Here is a 24506-nt window from a genome sequence, read left to right on the forward strand (position 1 = left end):
AATGTGATGAAATATGCCATTCATCACTCATCTGTATTCTCTGTGTGATTGTGCCTGTGACTGTGGTTTCGTTTCAGTTTCATTTCCCTTACATCAGTTCCGTTTCCTCACCTTGTATTGTATTGTGTGTAGGGCTCCGCCCATACCTGGCCCCTATGTAAGCAGGCTCAGCGTGCCTCACATCCAGTACTGCAGACCTCTGGATGGAAGACACCTCTCCACTGTGTGTTACCTTCTAAGTTAATAAAAGCCTTGTTTTGTTCCGCTAACATTGAGTCTCGGATTTATTGAGGCACATCAAGTGGGAGAGCGTACTCTTCATTGAGCCAGCGGTTCCTTTGGATCTTCAGCCCTGTCCACAACAGTTTGCTGGTGAGATATTACTGCGTCTTACTTCTCTCACGTTGTAATGGGAGCTGCTTTGGAGGGGAACGTCCTGCTGGCTGAACATATGGCAAGGGCACAGAGGCAGAGGGAGAGAGGGCCAGGAATGGCCAGAAGGAGGAGGGGCAATGGACGTCGCCAAATGCGACCGTACGCTGCCAGGGTTTTCAGGCAGCAGGTGTCATACAGTAATGTCGGAGGAGCAGTGTATGCGAAGGCTCCGATTCGCAAAGGATGTGGTGACTGAGCTGTGCCACCTGCTTGCTGAAGATCTGCAGCCGCGGCTATGGTGCAGGACCTCTCTGTCGGTGGCCGTCAAAGTCACTGTTGCCCTAAAGTTTTTCGCCAGCGGCTCGTTTCAGGCAGCAACTGGGGACATTGCAAATATTTCTCAATTTGCGGTGCATTGCTGCATTCGGCAAGGTACAGCTGCCCTATATAGGAGGCGGGAATTAATCACCTTCCCTTTGACCCTGGAGAAGCAGGGGGAGCGCGCACAGGGCTTCGCGGCTATAGCAGACTTCCCCATGGTGCAGGGCGCCATTGATTGCACACACGTGGCTTTGCGGGCGCCATTACAGAATCCCGAAGAGTTCCGCAACCGCAAGGGGTTCCACTCCCTCAATGTGCAGCTGGTCTGTGACCACTGGCAGATGATCATCGTGGTCAACGCCCAATTCCCTGGCAGCAGCCACGACGCGTTCATCCTGCGGCAGACCTCAGTGGCTGACCTTTTCGAGGCCCCGACTCACCCACGAGGCTGGCTTCTTGGCGACAAGGGCTATACTCTCTGCCCATGGCTCATGACTCCGCTCCGTTTGCCCAGCACGCCGGCAGAAGAGCATTACAACACCATCCATCAGGCGACCAGGAACATTGTGGATTACACAATCGGTGTGCTCAAGCAGCGGTTCCGTTGACTCGACCATTCAGGGGGCGCCCTGCAGTACTCGCCGGAGCAAGTGTCGCGCATCGTCGTGGTCTGCTGCATGCTCCACAACCTGGCCATCCAACGCACCCAGCCAATGCCAGCTGACCTTGAAGGTCCAGCAGAGCAGGCGGACGAGGAGGAGGAGGAGGAGGAGGAGGAAGAGGAAGACGGGAGGGGTCCAGAAACTGGAAGGGCCGTCCGTCAGAGGCTCATAAGGACTCGGTTCTAGGTCCCTCTGAAGAATGCTGGGTGTAATTGGATCAGTGCCCTCTGGTTCGCCCAAAGCCTATGAAGGCCACCATGCTTGTAAATAGTCTAGAGTTCCAGTGTAAATAAAACATTTTCTTTATTTTCCAAAAAGTGCTTCCTTCCAGCATGACAAAGCAATGGCAACAGAAAGCATAACTAATGAAGTAACACATAACTGTCTGGTAAACCCGTGACACTACCCAAAACATTACTAACATTCACAGCAGGTGTAGACGGCCTTGAATTCTACAAATGAGACGTCTCAACAGCTACCTCTACTCTTTACCCCTTGATTGAGATCTACTTCTCTTACGAGATCGGCCCCTTCCCTCCCTGCAGCTCCTCCGTAATTGTACCCCAGTGGCTGCGTCAAGGCTGGGGGATGCCTGCTGAGTGTCCGAAAGGGCAGAAGCCCCTGAGGGACGGCCTGGACGACCTCTGGGCTTGGAGGGCCCGGATGATGACTGGTCCAACTGTGATGGTTGGAAGCAGTCTGTCCTGCAGGTGGTGGCAGCTGCAGTGGAGACTTGCCAGCGGTGGCATCAGGAATGCTTACATCCTGAGAGCAGACACCTGCTCCGTGGTCGGCCGACACACTGGCACTCTGACGGGGCAGGACCGCAGCATGCGCCACAATCGGCTGGTCCAAAGATTGATGGCCTGCTGTGGTGCTGCAAGGGCCCCGGGTAATCCTGCCTGATCCAGCTAGGGTGGCAGCAGTCAGTGTTCGCGTGGCCTCAATCTGTGTGTGCAGGAGGCCAGCAAGTGACTGCATGGCAGCACTGAGCACTTGCGTGGCAGCTGCCAGTGCTTCGGAGAAGCCCTGGACAGTCCTTTCCACAGCTTCGGACAAGGCCGGGCCTGTCCTTTCCACTGCTTCGGACAAGGCCGGGACAGTCCTTTCCACTGCTTCGGTCAAGCCCTGGACAGACCTTTCCAGGGCTGGCCCGAAGCCCTGGACAGTCCTTTCCATTGCTGCCCCGAAGCCCTGGACAGTCCTTTCCATTGCTGCCCCGAAGCCCTGGACAGTCCTTTCCATTGCTGCCCCAAAGTCCTGCACACTCTTTGCCAGTGTGTCGATGGAGGCAGGCATCCTCCCCACTGCAGCCATCAGCTCAGTGTGCCTGAGCCGAGCCTGGGCACTCATTTCCGAAAGGCTATGCACCTCCTCTGCACTCTGTGCAGCAGTCATCGTGGCCTGCCTCGCCCTCCGGGGAGACGGCCCCCGAGCTTCCCTACCCCCCTCGCGTTGCTGCAGCCCGCTGGTTCCTGCAACTGGTTCCTCATCAGAGACCCCCACCCCTCCCCTCCAGGGAACTATTATCCCCAGTCTCCAGATGGGCTGGCTCCCCTGAGGCTGGCACGGATGTTCTGGGTTCCTCCTGCTCGTCGCCTCCGGAGACAGTGGCACTGGCAGCTTGAGGGCCCGGCTCCCGAGCTGGTGATGCAGCATCTGAAAGCAGGGAGGTTGAAGAGTGGCTTTAGTGAAAGGACAGGGTGGCAGCAAGGGATGCAAGATTGCTGCAATGCTATGACATGGGTCCAGAGTGAAAAAGCATGCTGGTGGGGGGAACCAGTGGAAGGAGACAGCTCAAAAAGGTGAGGACCTTACCATCGCTGTGCACAATGGGGTCGGCAGCTCCAGTGGTGACAGGACCAATCATACGGCATCCAACAATCTGGTGGACTCTCTCTTCAAGATCCGTGAGAGTCTGGAGTTGAGGACGTCCTCCTCTGGTGCGAAGCTGCTCCTTGCGGTTCCTCACCAGCTTGGCCTGCAGGAGAAAGGACGGGAAGTAATGAAACATGATGCCCTGAGTTGTCATCTCATGCCCCCCCATGGTGGAATAGCCCTTACATGATGCCCTGAGTTTAATGTGCATGTGTGTTCCCAGAAAGGGCCATATGTGCTTGCTGACAGATGGCCAATGGGGCATCGCGCGCCCTCTGGCCATAAAGTCAGGTGCAGATGGAGGGATGAGGAAGTTTGGCAAAACACCACTCACCCGCATGACCCAAGTGAGGTCGTTGAATTTCTTCCTGCACTGCACAGGGCTCCTGGTCACCATGCTGCTGGAGTTGACCTTTTGAGAAACTTCCCTCCAAGCTCTTTGGTATTCCTTCTGATTAGGCCTCCTGCCATTGTCGGGGTACAGCACATCTCGCCGGCGCTCCACTGCGCCTACTAATTCATCCAGTGCCCCATTGGTGAAGCGCTCTGCTCTCTGCCTCACCCTCTCCATCTTCTCAAAGTTTGTAACGCCACAGAATGGCCAGCTCCGATTTTGAGGCCTACAAGGCGCGGAGTGTGGCTGCTGATCCTTACTGACCCACCCCTTTAAGAGCTGGCCGGCGCCTGAAAGTCTCGTGGTCAGCGGTAATTGACAGCACCTGCGCTGCGCCCGCCCGCCCCGATATTGAGTAGCGCCGCAAGGTTAGCGCCTTAGGAGTCCCGTGTAACGCCTGATTTTGCGCCTCAATCACCTTTAGGGGCGCTGCAACCCAATATCGCGCGAGGTGGCGATAAGTTGCGTCCGGCTATAAAATTTGCACCGCGCCAATTCTAACGCCCCAAGTGGGGCTATACCCAATTTTTAGGCCTACCTCTTTAACCAAGAATATCTCCTTATGTGGCTCTGTGTCAAATTTTGTATGGAAACACTCACGCGAAGCACCTTGGGATGTTTTACTATGTTAACAGTGCTATATAAATGCAAGTTGTTGTTGTATTTAATTTTAAAAGGGAGAAGTGAAGAAAAGCTGAAGCGAAAGGGAACACTTGCAACATTATCCAACAGATTACAACAACTAACAGATACCAGGCACTTCCAACAGTGCAGAAGGAAACAAGAGGGTTGCTCTTCAACTGCCACCTGAAATGGGTATAAAGATCACCGCGCATGCCTTGCCCATTGGTCCCTGGCATGGAGTGGCCTAATCAGCAGTCCTCAAAGGGATTCCAAAAATGGGAAATTTAATTTTTCTTTCATTTTTCTGGGGTCAGAAGGAGCTGATCCCACAAGAATTTTCTGGCCTGCTGCTAGTCCCTTCACGGTCCCCACTCTGAAATCACCTCCCCCCCCAGATCTGTACCGCCTGTGTAATAGCCTGCTGATTTCCCGCACTCCCCGACCAGCAGCTCGTCGGCCGTGTGCTAATAAGGCTCGATCACCAAGATGGCTTGGGCCTTTCTCTCCTGCGATTGGGTGGGTGGCATGATTGCAATGCCCGCTGCCCACCCAATTACCACAGCAAACTGAAATTGGCCTCATTAAAAGGATGATCAAAGGAGCAAAGGAAAACCTGGAAAAAAAACCTGAAGAGACAAATAAAATAACAGTAAAATTTTCTTTCAGTAATAGAATAGCAAGAGGGCAGTCAGAGAGGAGGTGAAGACAATAAAAAAAACAGGCTCAAAAGTGAGGATAAGCCCAAAAAAGCAAATATTCTAAATGATAACCTCCTCCAAGTATTCACTGGGGAAGAGCTGAACAATGCACCCTCCCTAACAAGTGATATCCAAAGCAAAATTAATAGCCTTGATACAAATTAAAAGTCTGGAAAGGCTAAAAGGGCTCATAACAAATAAATTCCCAGGGATATATGGTATTTATCCCAGTGTTGAGAGAGATGAGATAGGAATAATGATTATGAGGGAATCATTGGACACTGGGGATGTATTAGATTGGATACAGGCTAAGGTGGTGTCCATATTCAACCAGGGTGGCAAAACAGACAAAGGCAACTACAAATCTATTAGTCTTTCTTCAAATCCATGTAAAATCATGGAATTGATTACCAGCAGTAAATTTGGGGATTATCTGTACAACAATATTCTGGTAAACAGCATTCCGCAGGGCATCAGAGGGGAAGCTCCTGCATGATCAATCTCCTTGACATCTGAAGAAGTGACAACCCAAGTGAACTGGCAAAACCTAGAACCTCGCTTATCTATATTTCTAAAAGGCATTTGACAAAGCTCCACATGAAAGGTTAGTTAAACTCACAATGCTAAAAATTCATGATAAACCTGGGAATGGATAAGAAATTGGCTGAAGGGTAAAAAACAACAGGTACCTGTTGGAGTAGTCAGGCCAAGGCTGGGGGAGAGTAGTGAGCGAGGTGCTGCATGGCTCAGTATTGCAACCACTACTGTTTCTAATTTATATCAATGACTTGCATTCAGAAACTAAATGTAATTTAGTTAAATTTACAGGTGATAGTAAACTAAGAGGGGTAGTGTAATCAGCGGCAGCAGCTGAGAAATTACAAAATGAATTGGACTAACTATGTATCTTGCAGAAAAATTGCAGAAGAAATTTAATGCAGGCAAGTATAAAGTACTGCACATAGAAAGAGAAAATGGACAAGACACATATTCCATGAATGGTATTGAACTGGCTAAAGGATGAATTCGAAAGATTTAGGAGTCTGAGTAAACTCGATGTTCTACCTCGATAGCTCAACATGTCCAACTATTACAGAGCAGCAATTAACAATGCCAATTGAACTAAATGAGTACAATATAAGTTAGAGGCGATCATGATCAAACTGCACAGTACTCTGGTCAGACCGCACCTTTTTGTACCGTGTCTAGTTCTAGTCACCGAGAAACAAGGGAGAAATTCCTGCCTTGGAGGCAGTGATGAGAAGAGCCACAAGGCTGATCCACAGTATCAAAGGTCTGTGTTATGAGGAAAGACAGGATAAACATGGGCTTTTCAACCTTGAATGAAGGTGCCCAAGAGGTGATCTTATAGAACTATTCAAGATAGTGAAGGGTGTGGAAAAGGCACATCTGGAAAATGACTTCAAATTAAACTGCAAGAGGAAGACAAGAGGACACAGGTTCAAACTAGTAAAAGATAAATTTAAGATTGGTATGAGGAAGTTATTTTCACAAAGTGTTATCAATCTGTTCAGTACATTATTATTGATTTGATTGAAACCTATTTCCCCCCCACCTCTCACATAGCCTGTTTTTGAATTAGAATCAAAAGCAAATTTAATTCCTATTGTGAAGATAAATCAAGATTACTCACTTATTTTACATAATGGGCCAATTTCTTTCCCTCTCTGTGCCTGTGGGTTGCAAATGAAGGCTCAGTGACACAGAGTAGAAGATCTCTTGGGAGGTGGGGGTGGGGGGTGCGGCAATATGTGTGAGGGAGGTGGGGCACAGTAGGTCCCAGATTGCACTAGGGGCACCACTCTCATAAACCAACGCTGGTATTGTAGCAGCTCCTCCCTTGATGTAACCAGCTATCACCCCTCTTTGTCGAGAACTATTTACATAATTTAAAAGTAGAGATGTTTTTGCACGAGTATCATCATACTTCTATTGAGGAAGAATCTCAGGCAAAAGCTTCTTTACCCAACAACATGTATCCTATTCGCAAACATGCATGTCTTGCAATAGATGAATGCCACATTTTATTTCATTTAGAAAGTTTTGCACTTGATGGGGGCGCCTAACAAATGAAAATGACTTTCTTGTATGAATTAATGGTATTCTGGCGGGTATTACTTATCTTGTAATGTCATGATAAACCCTGCCTGGTATCCCATACTGCCTTATCATTCATTCTAATACGTAAACAGTGTCTGAAAACACTCGTTCAGTACTCCAGTTTAATCTGACATTGCCGCCTTTTCTTATCCTAATGTCTCATGACAGCCATCCATTGCAGCTATCATGTTCTTATGAGGAGAGGCAATATAAACTAAAGGGTACAATTCTAAAGAGGGTGCATTAACAGAGAGACCTGGGGGTATATGTGCACAAATCACTGAAGGTGGCAGGGCAGGTTGAGAAAGGGGTTAAAAAAGCATATGGGATCCCGGGCTTCATAAATAGAAGCGTAGGGCTCGAATTTCATCGGGCCGTTGAGGCGGGATTAGAGGCGTGTGAGGGGTTAAAATTGCAAAAACTGGTGGGCGGGCCCAACCCCGCCTCCATCCCACCTCCAAGCAATTTTCATTACATCGTATCTACCAGTCCCATCTCCATCCCACCTCCAAGAGGCGGGATAGGCCGTTAAGGCCCTTAACAAGCACTAAATTGCCTCTATAATGCCATTTTGATAGGCCTTTGTGATTTTAACCCTTTTCCCACGTGAACCACACCTGCTCTGAAACACGACAGTGAAACCTGACGGTAGCACAATTGGATTGCAGCGAAGATTCACCAGGCTGATACCTGGGATGGCAGGAATGACGTATGAGGAGAGATTGTGTCGATTGGGCTTATACTCACTGGAGTTTAGAAGATTGAGAGGGGATCTCATCGAAACCTATAAAATTCTGTCAGGCCTGGACAGACTAGATGCAAGAAGGATGTTTCTGATGGCCGGGGAGTCCAGAACCAGGGGTCATAATCTAAGGATAAGGGGTAAGCCATTATGAGGAGGAGGAATTTCTTCACCCAGAGAGTGGTGAACCTGTGGAATTCTCTGCCACAGAGGGCAGTGGAGGCCAGTTCATTAAATATATTCAAGAAGGAGTTGGATATATTTCTTAAGGCTAAAGGGATCAAGGGATATGGGGAGAAGGCAGGGACAGGGTACTGAATTTGGATGATCAGCCATGATCTCATTGAATGGCGGAGCAGGCTCGAAGGGCCGAATGGCCTACTCCTGCTCCTATCTTCTATGTTTCTATGTATCAGCTGCAGCTCAATCATTAAATAGGAGATTTGATCAGCCATCATTTGCAGGTGTTAGGACTTTGTTGTCTCAGGTCTGGGGGAACTTTTAGAAGGCATAACCACAGCTGTGGAAGTTTGGAGCCTGACACCCATCTCCAGTGTGACCTCCTGGGAAACCCCTCTCACCACCTTGACTGAGCGTTTCCTCAACTGAGGCATATACCAGAAGCATGGGAGGCATTTATTTCCTTCCCTTCTGGACATCAGATGAGGATGACGACCAGCCGCGGCACCAGCAGAACCAGAACAACAGCAGCACCAACAGCAGCAGCACCAACAGCAGCAGCAATAACAGGAGCGCCAAGCTGCTGCTCACACACCTGAAGCTGCACAGGCCAGAAGGGACCAGCGCATGGAAGCCCGTCGGCGCAGGAGATACCCCACAAACAGGGTCTACAGACACAGGGTCAGCCACCTTAACATGTCTGAGCAGCAGTGCCAAAGGCGGCTCTGACTTTCGCGAGAGGTAGTGGGTGACATCTGCGCAATGCTGCAACAGGACCTGGAGCCCAGAGGACCAGGTGGACAACCCTTACCAGTAGCCGTCAAAGTCACCACTGCACTCAACTTTTTTGCCTCAGGCTCATTCCAGGGATCAGCAGCAGACATCAGCGGCATCTCCCAGGCAGCCGCACACACTTGCATCATGCAGGTAACCGATGCCCTCTTCGCCATCATGCACAATCACATCCATTTCACCAAGGATCAAGCAAATGTCACGGCGCGTGCGGTTGGATTAGCTAATCTGGCAGGCTTTCCAAGGGTGCAGTGCATCGTTGACTGCACACATGTGGCCCTTAAGGCACCCCATCGCAATCCAGGTATTTTTGTCAACCGCAAGGTCTTCCACTCCCTTGATGTTCAGCTGGTGTGTGACCAAAAGAAGGAAATTTTGCATGTTTGTGCCAAGTACTCTGGCAGTTGCCATGACTCCTTCATACTGCACCAGTCTAGTGTGCCTCCGCTATTCAGTCTGCCAGACCAACTTAACGGATGGCTACTTGGAAACAAGGGCTGTCCCCTGAAGATGTGGCTAATGACGTCGTTGTGGAGCCCATTCAACAAAGCTGAGGAGAGCTACAACTCCAGCCATATGTCCACCAGAGCCATAATCGAGCAAACCAGCGGTTTGCTGAAGATGCGCTTCAGATGCCTGGATAGATCTGGTGGAGCCCTGCCGTACTGAGCAGCCAGGGTCTCCGGAATCATCATGGTTTGCTGTGCACTTCACAACATGGTACAGCATCGTAGCTTGCAGATTCCTGAGGACTAAGTGGCTCGTCACATATCCTCCTCAGATGAGGAGGAGGAGGAGAGCGAAAACGAACATCTTGCAGAGGCCCTCAACAAGCGGCAGCAGTACGCGAGAACATTGCTGCCTGGGATGCAAGGAACGCACTCAGCTTGGCCAGATTTGCTTAGCCTAGCCAATCAAGCACTTTTGCCTCGCAGCTTCTTACCTGAGCATCGACAATGGACAAGAACCAGCGGATTCCTAGCAATTTGAACACCATACTGACAATTGCAAGTAATCCTAAGCACTCAATGTGGAACTCCCATTCGCGAAATGACACACGCCACAACTACAGCAGTAGCCATCAGATTTTTTATTTACAGTAATCATCTGATGGCTTTTTAACATAAAACATCAAATTTCACCCAAGTGACTATCATTGTGACTATTTGTGCAGTATCTTTCTCTTACATGTGCTCCTACGTAGTGCTTCCCCTGTGGCTTCAGCAGATGTGGCGGCCCCTTGCTCACTTTCTTGCTGCTCCTGTCTCGACACCTTTGGCGGGCGTCCTCTGGGGTTGCGAACCTGTGAGGGCTCACCAACAGTCTGCTGCTCCTGCGGCTGTGCAGGGGTTGAGACGCCAATCTCAGTTGGGTGTAGACGCTGGTGGGGCTCTGACCGAGAGCTCTGCAGTGGCATGGAAGTGTGAGCGCTTGGAGAGGAGCCCCTACTTCCTTGATGTATTCTGCCAACTTCCCTCTCATGGGTCGGGTCCCCCCTCAGCGCTTGCAAGTGACTTGAGAGCACCATGCTGCACATCAGTGGGGCCATGGGGACCCGTATCTGCACTGGCAGTCCTACTCAGAAGGACTTCCATGAAGGTCTGGTTTCTCTGTTCAATAGATGACCATCGCTCCTCCAGAGATGTCATTCTATTCAGAACACTCACCATGTTTTCTGCACTCTGGCGACTTATCTGTCAGGGTGGCTGTCACGGGGCCGTGTAGACACTGGGCCGTGCTGTCCGGGCGAGGCTGGTTCTGGACCCAAGTGCAGACAGACGAGGCGAGAAGCAGATATGCAGTCTTAAATAACAGTACTTTATTGAATCACACAGGTAAACAGTTACGAAACATAGGAGCTCAAGACAAGCTACCACATAGGCAAATGGCTAGTCAAGATAGGAACTCAAGACAAGCTACCATGAGGCAGCCGGCTTGTCAAGACTGAGCTCAAGACAAGCTACCACAGGGCAACCGGCTTGTCCAAACTGAGCACCTTATCAAGACTAAGCAACTTGTCAGCACCTTGTCAGACTGAGAACAAAGGGAAGAACCACAGAACTTAAATACAAGCAAAAACATAACACAGATAAACAGTTATAGACATAGGAGCTCAAGACAAGCAACCACTAAGGCAAACGGCTTGTCAAGACTTAACCCAAGACAAGCTACCCCTAGGCAACCAGCTTGTCAAGGCAAGCTACCACAGGGCAACCGGCTTGTCCAGACTGAGCTCAAGACAAGCTACCACTGGCAACCGGCTTGTCAAAACTGAGCACCTAGTCAAGACAGGGCACCTTGTCAAGACTCACTCCCTTGTCAGGATTGAGCCCAGAGGGAGCAAAAACAGGTGAAACCAATAAACCAGATGAAAGGCAGTTAAGTAATAAACAGGAGAAACAAGTAACAATTAACAAAGGGAAACAAACAAGTGAAGGTGCCATCTAGGGGTTACTGAAGGAACTGACCGGCACCCTCACAGGACCACCTCCCCTAGGAACGGCTCCTGAAGTTCCTCCTGGACGATCAGGGTGGCGACGGCGAAAATCCCTGATGAGTTCAGGATCCAAAATGTCCCGGGCCGAAACCCAGGAACGCTCTTCAGGACCATAACCCTCCCAGTCGACCAGGTATAGAATGCTCCTCCTAATCTGACGACTATCAAGGAGGCGACAGACCGTGTAGGCTTGCTGACCTTTAATCATGCGGGTGGGGTGGGGGGGGGGCGGAAGTCTGGAAGCAGGAACCAAAGGACTGATAAGGCAGTACTCATGGTCCTGGTGTACAAAACTCTGTGCCTGTACGGCCATAAAAGCGTCAGTTAGCACAGTCATTGCCTCTACATTTAAACACTCAACTTCAAACATTTAAAAAAAAACCACGAGATCAATTACTCAAGACAGAACTACCAAGAGCACATTTAGCAAAACAAAAAACACAGAAAGCTTGCTGCCCAAGAGCAGTGGTGAAATGGCCAATACACCTCCTGCAATTTGGGTAACCAGCAACATGAGAGCAAACAAGCAGCAAAACATTGCTCAAGACAAACCGTAAAGCACATAACCAGAAACAGACAATTAAAAAATGGCCCTCGTTTCATTATAAAGACATCAGGCACAGAATAATCATTTAAATAAAAATAGAGCATATGCTTAAATTATCCACACTTCTGTATTATAGTGGTATGGATACCCAAGGGGGGAAAGACTTAAAAGGCTCAAACTAGATAAATCCAAAGTCGCAGTCACACGTGTACAACAGTAACCAGCCACACACCCTCCTGGGCATTTAGAACTGGAAGTCAAAAATGAAAAAGTCTGTATTAGTACACATAGCGAATTTTCTTGGCTTTTCAAGCAATGATATTTCCCATTCCGACTGATCAGGAACTGCAGATGTTCAGAAATCTCAAGACAAAATCATCCTCCTCATCCACTAATGGCAGGTACATGTCATGGTGATCATATGATCATAATCTTTGTAAGCGACGGAGCCATCGTTTTCCAGAGTTAGCACGCTCAATGGATTATATTCCGAAGGGACACAGGAAGGGCGAGGAAAGCACCTTAACGAGCGAGAATAGAACGAAATTCCTCCATCGCTGCTGGGTCCATACTGGCTCAGTCCTACTGTCAGGGTGGCTGTCACGGGGCTGTACTGTCTGGGTGAGGCTGGTTCTGGACCCAAGAGCAGACAGACGAGGCGAGAAGCAGATATGCAGTCTGAAATAACAGTACTTTACTAGAATCACACAGGTAAACAGTTACGAAACATAGGAGCGCAAGACAAGCTACCACATAGGCAAACGGCTAGTCAAGATAGGAACTCAAGAAAAGTTACCATGAGGCAACCGGTTTGTCAAGACTGAGCTCAAGACAAGCTACCACAGGGCAACCGGCTTGTCAAGATAGGTACTCAAGACAAGCTACCATGAGGCAACTGGCTTGTCCAGACTGAGCTCAAGACAAGCTACCACAGGGCAACCGGCTTGTCCAAACTGAGCACCTTATCAAGACTAAGCAACTTGTCAGCACCTTGTCAGACCGAGAACAAAGGGAAGAACCACAGAACTTAAATACAAGCAAAAACATAACACAGATAAACAGTTATAGACATAGGAGCTCAAGACAAGTAACCACTAAGGCAAACGGCTTGTCAAGACTTAGCCCAAGACAAGCTACCCCTAGGCAACCAGCTTGTCAAGGCAAGCTAGCACAGGGCAACCGGCTTGTCCAGACTGAGCTCAAGACAAGCTACCACTGGCAACCGGCTTGTCAAAACTGAGCACCTAGTCAAGACAGAGCAGCTTGTCAAGACTCACTCCCTTGTCAGGACTGAGCCCAGAGGGAGCAAAAACAGGTGAAACCAATAAACCAGATGAAAGGCAGTTAAGTAATAAACAGGAGAAGCAAGTAACAATTAACAAAGGGAAACAAACAAGTGAAGGTGCCATCTAGGGGATACTGAAGGAACTGATTGGCACCCTCACACTTATCACCTCCATGGAGGTTGCCATCCTTTCCATGGTGATGTGTTCATGCGCCAATGACTCCACAAAGGCTCTGCTCATGTTTGCAATGGACTCCTCCATTCATAGAAACATAGAAGATAGGAGCAGGAGTAGGCCATTCGGCCCCTCGAGCCTGTTCCTCCATTTAATGAGATCATGGCTGATCATCCAAATTCAGTACCCTGTCCCTGCTTTCTCCCCATATCCCTTGATCCCTTTAGCCTTAAGAAATATATCTAACTCCTTCTTGAATATATTTAATAAGTTGGCCTCAACTGCCTTCTGTGGTAGAGAATTCCACAGGTTCACCACTCTCTGGGTGAAGAAATTCCTCCTCATCTCAGTGCTAAATGGCTTACCCCTTATCCTTAGACTGTGACTCCTGGTCCTGGACTCCCCCGCCATCGGAAACATTCTTCCTGCATCTAGTCTGTCTAGTCCTGTTAGAATTTTATAAGTTTCAATGAGATCCCCTCTCATTCTTCTAAACTCTAGCGAATATAAGCCTAATCGACTCAATCTCTCTTCATACGTCATTCCTGCCATCCCAGGTATCAGTCTGGTGAATCTTCGCTGCACTCCCTCCATGGCAAGAACATCCTTCCTCAGATAAGGCGACCGAAACAGCACAGAATACTCAAGGTGTGGTCTCACCAAGGCCCTATACAACTGCAGCAAGACATCCTTGCTCCTGTACTCAAATCCTCTCGCTATGAAGGCCAACATACCATTTGCCTTCTTAACTGCCTGCTGCACCTGCATGCTTACCTTCAGCGACTGGTGCACAAGGACACCCAGGTCTCGTTGCACTTCCCCCTTTCCCAATCTATTGCCATTCAGATAATAATCTGTCTTCCTGTTTTTGCCACCAAAGTGGATAACCTCACACTTATCCACATTATATTGCATCTGCCATCCATCTGCCCAATCACCCAACCTGTCCAAATCATACTGGAGTTTCTCTGCATCCTGCTCACAGCACACACGCCCACCCAGCTTTGTGTCGTCTGCAAACTTGGAGATATTACATCTAGTTCCCTTGTCTAGATCATTAATATATATTGTGAATAGCTGGGGTCCTAGCACCGATCCCTGTGGTACCCCACTTGTCACTGCCTGCCACATGGAAAAAAACTCGTTTATTCCAACTCTTTGCTTCCTGTCTGCCAACCAGTTCTCTATCCAAGTCAGTACCTTACCCTCAGTCCCATGTGCTTTAACTTTGCATGCCAATCTTTTATGCGGGACCTTATCGAAAGCCTTCTGAAAGTTCAAATACACCACATCCACTGGTTCTCCCTTATCTATTCTACCAGTTACATCGTCAAAAAATTCCAGTGGATTAGTCAAGCATGATTTACCTTTTGTGAATCCATGTTGACTTTGTCCGACCCTGTCACTGTTTTCCAAGTGCTCTGCTGTTACATCTTTTATAATGGACTCTAGCATTTTCCCCACTACCGATGTCAGGCTTATAGTCCCCGTTAATGGTCTATAGTTCCCCGTTTTCTCTCTACCACCTTTTTTAAATAGTGGGGTAACATTAGCTACTCTCCAATCCATGGGAACTATTCCACAGTCTATAAAATTTTGGAAGATGACCAGCAATGCATCTACTATTTTTAGGGCCACTTCCTTACGTACTATAGGATGTAGATTATCAGTCCCTGGGGATTTATCGGCCTTCAATCCCATCAATTTCCCTAACACCATTTTCCTACATATACTGATTTTATTCAATTCCTCCCTCTCATTAGATCCTTTGTTCCCCGAAATCTCTGGAAGGTTATTTGTGTCCTCCTTTGTGAAGACAGAACCAAAGCATGTATTTAATTGGTCAGCCATTTCTTTGTTCCCCTTTATAAATTCCCCTGATTCTAACTGCAAGTGACCTACTCTTGGCTTCACCAATCTTTTTCTCTTCACATATCCATAGAAGCTTTTACAGTCAGTTTTTATGTTCCCTGCAAGCTTACTCTCATAATTAATCCCTTTGTCATCCTTTGCTGAATCCTAAACTGCTCCCAATCCTCAGTTTTGTTGATTTTTCTGGCCAATTTACATGTCCTCTCCTTGGATCTTATGGTATCCCTAATTTCCCTTGTTAGCCACGGTTGAGTCACCTTTTATGTTTTATTTTTATGCCAAACAGTGATGAACAAATTCTGTAGTTCATCCATGCGATCTTTAAATGTTTGCCATTGCCTATCCTCCATCAACCCTTTAAGTAATGTTCCCGAATTCATCCTATCCAACTCACGCCTCATACCATCATAGTTTCCTTTATTTAAATTCAGGACCCTAGTCTCTGAGTCAACTACTTCACTCTGCATCTTAATGAAGAATTCTATCATATTATGATTGCTCCTCCCCATGGGGCCTCGCACAACAAGATTGCTAATTAATCCTTTCTCATTACATAATAGCCAGTCTAAGATGGCCTGATCTGTAGTTGGTTCCTTGACACATTGGTCCAGGAAACCATCCCGTATACACTCCAGGAATTCCTCCTCCACAGTATTGTTACTAATTTGGTTAGCCCAATCTATATGTAGATAAAAGTCACCCATGATAACTGCTGTGCCTTTATTGCACGCGTCTCTAATTTCCCGTTTAATGCCATCCTCAACCTGAGTATTACTGATTGGGGGTCTGTATAAAACTTCCACTAACGTTTTCTGCCCCATGGTATTTCTCAGCTCTACCCATATAGATTCCACATCATCAGAGCTAATATCCTTCCTTACTATTGTGTTAATCTCCTCCTTAACCAGCAACGCTACCCCACCTCCTTTTCCTTTTTGCCTGTCCTTCCTGAATATTGAATACCCTTGTATGTTGAACTCCCAGCCTTGGTCACCCTGGAGCCATGTCTCCTTAATTCCAATTATATCATATCTGTTTACATCTATTTGCACAGCTAATTCATCCACGTTATTATGAATGCTCCTCGCATTAAGACACAAAGCCGTCAGGCTTGTTTTTCTAACGCTCTTCGTCCTTTTAGAATGATTATTTACTGTAGCCCTGTTTGATTTACACCCTTGAATTCTCTGCCTTCCACCGTTGCTTTTCTCCTTCCTGTCTTTTGTTTCTATCCTTGCTTCCCTTTCCTCTGTCTCCCTGCACAGGTTCCCAACCCCCTGTCATTTTAGTTTATACCCTCCCGACAGCACTAGCAAACACTCCCCCTAGGACATCGGTCCCGGTCCTGCCCAGGTGTAAACCATCCAGTTTGTACTGGTCCCACCTCCCCCATAATTGGTTCCAATGTCCCAGGAATTTGAATCGCTTCCCCTTGCACCATTCCTCTAGCCACGTATTCACCTGAAATATCCTTCTATTTCTACTCTGACTAGCATGTGGCACTGGTAGCAATCCTGAGATTACTACCTTTGAGGTCCTAGTTTTAAATTTACCTCCTAACTCCCTATATTCAGCTTTAGGACCTCATCCCATTTTTTACCTATATCGTTGGTACCTATATGCAGCACGACAAGTGATTGTTCACCCTTCCCCTCCAGAATGCCCTGCAGCCGCCCCGAGACATCCTTGATCCTTGCACCAGGGAGGCAACATACCATCCTGGAGTCTCGTTTGCAGCCACAGAAACGTCTCTCTATTCCCCTTACAATAGAATCCCCTATCACTATAGCTCTCCCAGTCTTTTTCCTCCTGTCCTGTGCTGCACAAACACCCATGGTGCCAGTAAGTTGGCTGCTGCTGCCTTCCCCCGATAAGCCATCTCCCTCAACAATATCCAAAGTATATCTGTTTGAGAGGGGGATGGCCACAGGGAACCCCTGCACTACCTGCCTGTGCCTACTACTCTGCCTGGTGGTCACCTATTCTCTTCCTGCCTGTTCAGCTATCCATGATGTCCTCAGCATCGCGAATGCTCCAGTATGTATCCATTCGCAGCTCCAGCGCCGCAATGCGGTCTGTCAGTAGCTGCAGCTGGATACACTTCCTGCACACATGGTCATCAGGGACACAGGAAGTGTCCCTGATTTCACACATAGCACAGGAGGAGCATGCCTCGGGGCCAAGCTGTCCTGCCATGACTTACCTTTTAATTCATTTCAATTAATTTAAATCAAATCATTACCACTAATTACACTACAATTAAATGATATATAAATGATATTCGCTCCACACTCGCAGCGACCTTGGAGACAAAACCTGCCAGAGACTCCTGCATGTGTTCCTGGAATTCCAGCACCGCTGATCTTATGGGTGGATCCAGAGGCAGAGGGTCAACATGCAGCTGAGCCGAGCTGGCAGAGTCCTGCGCCCTCCGACTAGGACTCTCCACTGCTGTCCCTGTCTCCACAATCTGCTGATGCTCACTTGTGAGCTGTGATATACCAGGTGACAACACTACTCTATCTTGCGATGTTCCCTCCGAGGTGTGAGTGTCTGCGCTGGTGCTGGGTGCGGTGAATTCTGCTGACGCTGTGTCCTCAGAGGCTGCAGCTTCTTCTGCGGAGTCTTGAGGCTCATGCTCTTCCTCCTGGCTAGTGGGGATGGGTGCTGTTGATGGTCCTGTGGGGGAGTAAAGGAAAGAGTCAGAGATGTGATGCCAAGGTTACATGCACATTGCATATTGCAGATGATCATAAGGCCATCTGTTAGAGCTTCAGAATCATTATCAGTGACTCATGCAATTTCAATGAGAGAGATGGAAAACTATTCTGTCACCAGCTTGCTGTGATGCACCCGTCTGTCCGTCCTCCACTTGCGCATCGTCCTCCACTCCCATGATCTCCAGGACCGCCTCCTCCCAGGGGTTGAGCTGGGCTACTGAGGGTGGCCCTCCTCCTGTCTTTGCTCGTTCCCTCTTATTGTGAGCTCTTTTCCTGCAATTAGGGAGACAAGTGGAGTTTGAGTGAGAATGAAAGAGTGAGTGTAGAGAATCCATAGCATAGATGCTTAGAAGGAGACAAAGATGGAGTGAGGTGGCAAGACCAAGGGCCCTCCCTGTGTGTTGTAAGTTGTAATTGCATCACAGTGATAGGGAGTGTGATGGCTGCATAGTTGAATAGTTAGGTGAATGTGACCATAGAGAGAGAGGGAATGGGTAAGGGTGCATGGATGTCAGTGTCAATTGGGATGTGGAGGAAGAGATTGCTAAATCTGAGTGCTGGTGAGGAGAGGCAATGCGGATCAGATTGAGGGTGATGGGAAATTCATACTCACTTTTCCAGTGCGCAGAAGATCATGAAACCTCTTCCTGCACTGAAGCCAGGTTCTGCGGGTTATTGACAAAGAGTTGACCTCCTCTGCCACCTGGATCCACACAGCCTTGGTTTGCTGGAGAGGCTTCTTCCTCCCTGAAGAAGGGAAGAGCACCTCTTTATGTGCTCTTGCTCCCTCTACTAAAGCCTGCAGGGCGACATCATCAAAGCAGGGTGCAGACCTAGGTCTCTGGCTGGCCATTCTTCCTGCAGATGCCTCTAACATGCAAGGGCAAAAGCTTAGCAGTCTGCAGAAGAAGCAAGGCTTGTTGCAGGCCTTAAATGCAGCAGCAATCATGATGACATCGGAGGCGACTTTCAGACGGGAAAAACTCATTGGCCAGGGGCTCCCACATGTTGGAACTCAATTGGCCAATTAAGTTAAAATGGCATCATTTTCCCACATCGATTTAGAATTGGGTGGCTAACATGAAATGCGGATTACACGACCCCAGCCCGCCCCAGTATCAAAATCCAGCCCATAGAGTACAAAAGCAAGGAAGTTATGATGAACCTTTATAAAATATTGATTCGGTCTCAACTGGAGTATTGTGTCCAGTTCTGGGCATCGCACTTTAGGAAGGATGTGAAGGCCTTAGAGAGGGTGCAGAAAAGATTATATGATTGGTTCCAGGGATGCGGGACTTCAGTTACGTGGATAGACTAGAGAATCATAGAATCATAGAATGGTTACAGCACAGAAGGTGGCCATTTGGCCCGTCGAGCCCATGTCCGAGAAGCTGGGGCTGTTCTCCTTAGAGCAGAGAAAGTTGAGAGGAGATTTGATAGAGGTGTTCAAAATCATGGGGGATCTAGACACAGTAGATCGAAAGAAACTGTTCCCATTGGCAAAAGGGTCGAGAACCAGAGGACACAGATTCAAGGTGATTGGCAGAAGAACCGAAGGTGACATGTGGAACAACTTTCTTATGCAGCAAGTGGTTAGGATCTGGAATTCACTGCCTGAAAGGGTGGTGGAGGCAGATTCAATCGTGGCTTTCAAAAGGGAATTGGATAAGTACCTGAAGGAAAAAAAGTTTGCAGGGCTATGGGGAAAGGGCAGGAGAGTGGGACGAGCTGAAGCGCTCTTGCAGAGAGCTGGCACGGGCTTGATGGGCCAAATGGCCTCCTTCTGTGCTGTAACCATTCTATGATTCTATGAATCACGGAAAGTTAACATGCAGGTATAGCAAGCAATTTGGAAGGCAAATGGTATGTTAGCTTTTATTGCAAGGGTGTTGGAGTATAAAAGTAAGGAAGTCTTGATGCAATTATATAGGGTTTTCGTGAGACCACACCTGGAGTACTGTGTACAGTTTTGGTCTCCTTACCTAAGGAAGGATATACTTACCTTAGAGGCGGTGCAATGAACGTTCAAAAGATTGATTCCTGGGATGAATAGGTTGTCCTATAAGGAGGGATTGAGTAGAATGTGCCTATATTTTCTGGAGTTTAGAAGAATGAGGCGATCTCATTGAAATGCATATAAATCTTAGAGGGCTTGACAGGGTAGAGGCTGAGAGGCTGTTTCCCCTGGCTGGAGAGTCTAGAACTAGGGGTCATAGTTTCAGGATAAGGGGGATGGCCTTTTATGACTGAGAGGAGGAGAAATTTCTTCACCCAGAGGGCTGTGAATCTTTGGAATTCTCTACCCTAGAGGGCCATGGATGCTCAGTCATTGATTATATTCAAGACTGAGATTGCTAGATTTTTGGATACTAAGGGAATCAAGGGATATGGGGATTGGTCTGGAAAGTGGAGTTGGTGTAGAAGATCTGCCATGATCTTATTGAATGGCGGAGCAGGCTCGAGGGGCTGTATGGCCTACACCTGCTCCTATTTCTTATGTTCTTAAATGTGACCCTGATCTTTCAGTCACTTGCCAGTTTAATTCTCCATCCCACTCCCACTCTGACCTCTCTGTCTTTAGCCTCATACACTGTTGCAATGAAGCTCAATGGAAGAATCATAGAATCACATATAATCATAGAATGGTTACAGCACGGAAGAAGGCCATTCGACCCGTCAAGCCCATGCCGACTCTCAGCTAGTGCCACTCCCCTGCCCTTTCCCCGTAGCCCTGCAATTTTATTTTCCTTCAGATACTTATCCCACTCCCTTTTGAAAGATAAAATTGAGTCTGCCTCCACCACCCTTTCAGGCATTGCATTCCAGATCTTAACCATTCGCTGTGTAAAAAAGCTTTTTCTTATGTCGCCTTTTGTTTTTTTGTCAATCACTTTAAATCGGTGTCCTCTGGTTCTCGACCATTCTGCCAATGGGAACAGTTACTCTCTATCTAAACTGTCCAGATGCCTCATGATTTTGAGCACCTCTATCAAATCTCCTCTCAATCTTCTCTGCTCCAAGGAGAACAACCCTAGCTTCTCCAGTCTATCAACGTAACTGAAGTCCCTCATTCCTGGAGTCATTCGCGTAAATCTTTTCTGCACCCTCTCTAAGGCCTTCACATCCTTCCTAAAGTGCAGTGACCAGAATTGGACACAGCACTCCAGTTGGGGCCGAACCAATGTTTTATACTGGTTCATCATAATTTCTACACTTTTGCACTCTATACCTCTGTTTATGAAGCCCAGGATCCCGTAAGCCTTTTTAACTGCTTTCTCAATCTGCCCTGCCACATTGAACGATTTATGCACACATACCCCCAGGTCTCTTTGTTCGTGCACCCCCTTTAGGATTGTACCATTTAGTTTATATGTCTTCTCCTCATTCTTTCTACCAAAATGCATCACTTCACATTTTTCTGCGTTAAATTTCATCTGCCACATGTCTGCCCATTCCACCAGCCTGTCTTCCTGAAGTCTATCACGCTCCTCCTCACTTTTCACTATACTTCCAAGTTTTGTGTCATCTGCAAATTTTGAAATTGTGCCCTGTACACCCACGTCCAAGTCATTAATATATATCAAGAAAAGCAGTGGTCCTAGAAATGACCACTGGGGAACACCACTGTATATCTTCCTCCAGTCCAAAAGACAACCGTTCACCACTACGCTCTGTTTCCTGTCACTTAGCCAATTTCAAATCCAGGCTGCCACTTTCCCTTTTATTCCGTGGGCTTCAATTTTGCTGGCAAGCCTATTATATGGCACTTTGTCAAACGCCTTTTGGAAATCCATGTACATTATGTCAGCCGCATTAACCTCATCAACCCTCTCTGTTACCTCATCAAAAAACTCGATCAAATTGGTTAAACACCAACTTGGAAGCTCAAGGAACAGTGCCTCATCTTTTGATTGGGCACTTGATAACCTTCTAGACTCTGTGAAGGAATAGCCATGATTTAGAGAAATACACGATACTATGAACAGATTTCTAATATTATTAATAAAAGACATACTGGGTTTAAAAGACACAAGTCTCAGCAGACAGGCTGTAAACAGAAATACAGGCTTCTGAGAAAAGATCAGTTGATAACAAAGCTGTAAACAAGCTTTGAAATGGGAATTAGTTAAATATTCTAAAACAATGAAAGATTGAAGCAAACCATTGGTGCTTCCGAAGAGTCCAGAGTTTGGTTGTAACACAATGGAAGACCCAAGTGAAGTGTGAAGAGCTGACACGATAAAACAGAAGTACAAACATTAAAAGAGGCATGTGCCTTTGAAAACACGACATCAAGTAAAAGAAACATCTGCTGGTCAAATAGTTTTATGTTAAACTTGGAAAACAGGAACCATAAGATTAAATATGCAACCAATTGAGATAGCTAGAAAACAAGTAAACACACAGTTAAAGTGGTTTTGATTTACATATAGTAAAAACCATACCAACAAGACTTTGAAGATATAACTTCAATAGATGACACCAAGCAGTAGCATTGTGTTTGTATTAAACTTGAAGCAGAACGGAGTCAAAGGGGGTGATTTTCATTCAGAAGTCGGGAAGGAGGCGGGACTACAACTTTTGGGGTTGTAGTCCCGCCTCCATCGAGATGTGGCCAATCCACGTGATTTTAACTTGATTGACCTTGTTGAGCCCGCCCAAAGTCAGCATGGTTTTATGAAGGGGAAGTCATGTTTGACAAATTTGCTGGAGTTCTTTGAGGAAGTAACATATAGGGTGAATAAAGGTGAACCAGTGGACGTAGTGGATTTAGACTTCCAAAAGGCATTTGACAAGGTGCCACACAAAAGATTATTGCTTGATAAAAAATCACGGGGTTGGGGGTAATATTCTGGCATGGATAGAGGATTGGCTATCTAACAGAAGGCAGAGAGTTGGGATAAATGGTTCATTCTCAGACTGGCAATCAGTAACCAGTGGTGTTCCGCAGGGGTCAGTGCTGGGTCCCCAACTCTTTACAATCTATATTAACGATTTGGAGGAGGGGACTGAGTGTAACATATCAAAGTTTGCAGATGATACTAAGATGGGAGGGAAAGTAGTGAGTGAGGAGGACATAAAAAACCTGCAAAGAGACATAAACAGGCTAAGTAAGTGGGCAGAGATTTGGCAGATGGAATACAATACTGGAAAGCGTGAGGTTATGCACTTTGGCAGGAAACATCGTAGAGCAAGTTATTATCTTAATGGCAAGAAACTGGAAAGTACTGAAGTACAAAGGGATCTGGGGGTCCTGGTGTACGAAACTCAAAAGGTTAGTATGCAGGTGCAGCAAGTGATTAAGAAGGCCAATGGAATGTTGGCTTTCATTGCTAGGGGGATAGAATATAAAAATAGAGAGGTATTGCTTCAGTTGTACAAGGTATTGGTGAGACCGCACCTGGAATACTGCATACAGTTTTGGTGTCCATACTTAAGAAAAGACATACTTGCTCTCGAGTCAGTACAAAGAAGGTTCACTCGGTTAATCCCGGGGATGAGGGGATGGACATATGAGGAGAGGTTGAGTAGATTGGGACTCTACTCATTGGAGTTCAGAAGAATGAGAGGCGATCTTATTGAAACATATAAGATTGTGAAGGGGTTGGATCGGGTGGATGCGGGGAGGATGTTCCCGATGATGGGTGAAACTAGAACTAGGGGGCATAGTCTTAAAATAAGGGGCTGCTCTTTCAAAACTGAGATGAGGAGGAACTACTTCACTCAGAGGGTGGTAGGTCCATGGAATATGCTGCCCCAAAAAGCTGTCGAAGCTACATCATTACATAAATTTAAAACAGAAATAGACAGTTTCCTAGAAGAAAAGGGAATTAAGGGTTACGGGGAGCGGGCAGGAATTTGGACATGAGTCTAGGTTTGGATCGGTCATGGCCCTGTGGGTAGTGGAGCGGGCCCAGGGGCCATGTAGCCTGATCCTGCTCCTGTTTCGTGTGTCTAATTCTGTTAGATTCAGGAGATAGTCCTGTGATAGTGGATTGGTGGTTAGGATCAGATCAGCCATGATCTTATTGAATGGCGGAGCAGGCTCGAGGGGCCGATTGGCCTACTCCTGCTCCTATTTCTTATGTTCTTATGTTCTTATGTAAGGGCCACCCGGCAACAGGTGACGTCACAGACTGAAATTTCATCTGTCAAGACATTTTGACAGATGAAATATCAGTGTTTCACAGCTGTTTGAAGCTGTCAAACACTGACAGTCTTACTTCTAACCTGAGTCCTTCTACACAGACTCAGTTAGAAATCTCACTTGCACAGAAAGCTGCAGGCTGTCACTTTTGACAGTTCGCAACCATTCTGCTTTCTGTGCTGGTTAGATGATGGACTCCCGAAAACTGGAGGAAGGAAGGCTGAAAAGGTAAGTACAATTAATTTAAACTTCTTTGCACACTTTAGACACACCAAACACACTTAACTTTGCACTCATGCATCCATCACTCACCTGAACACCGACATCTCGACCCCTCCAAGTCCTTCAACCCGACGGCCCGACTCCTCTAACTTAGCGTGGTTTGGAGCCATTGGGAATCCCACACTTCAAGCTTTAAAATAGGGATTAGGCTAAAAACTGCCTGTTAACTACCTGTTAACAGGCAGTTAATTGG

The sequence above is a fragment of the Somniosus microcephalus genome, chromosome 6 (genome assembly GCF_052327205.1).
Source record: "Somniosus microcephalus isolate GS21.2 chromosome 6, FLI_Smic_1.0, whole genome shotgun sequence".
NCBI classification, from domain to species: Eukaryota; Metazoa; Chordata; class Chondrichthyes; order Squaliformes; family Somniosidae; genus Somniosus; species Somniosus microcephalus.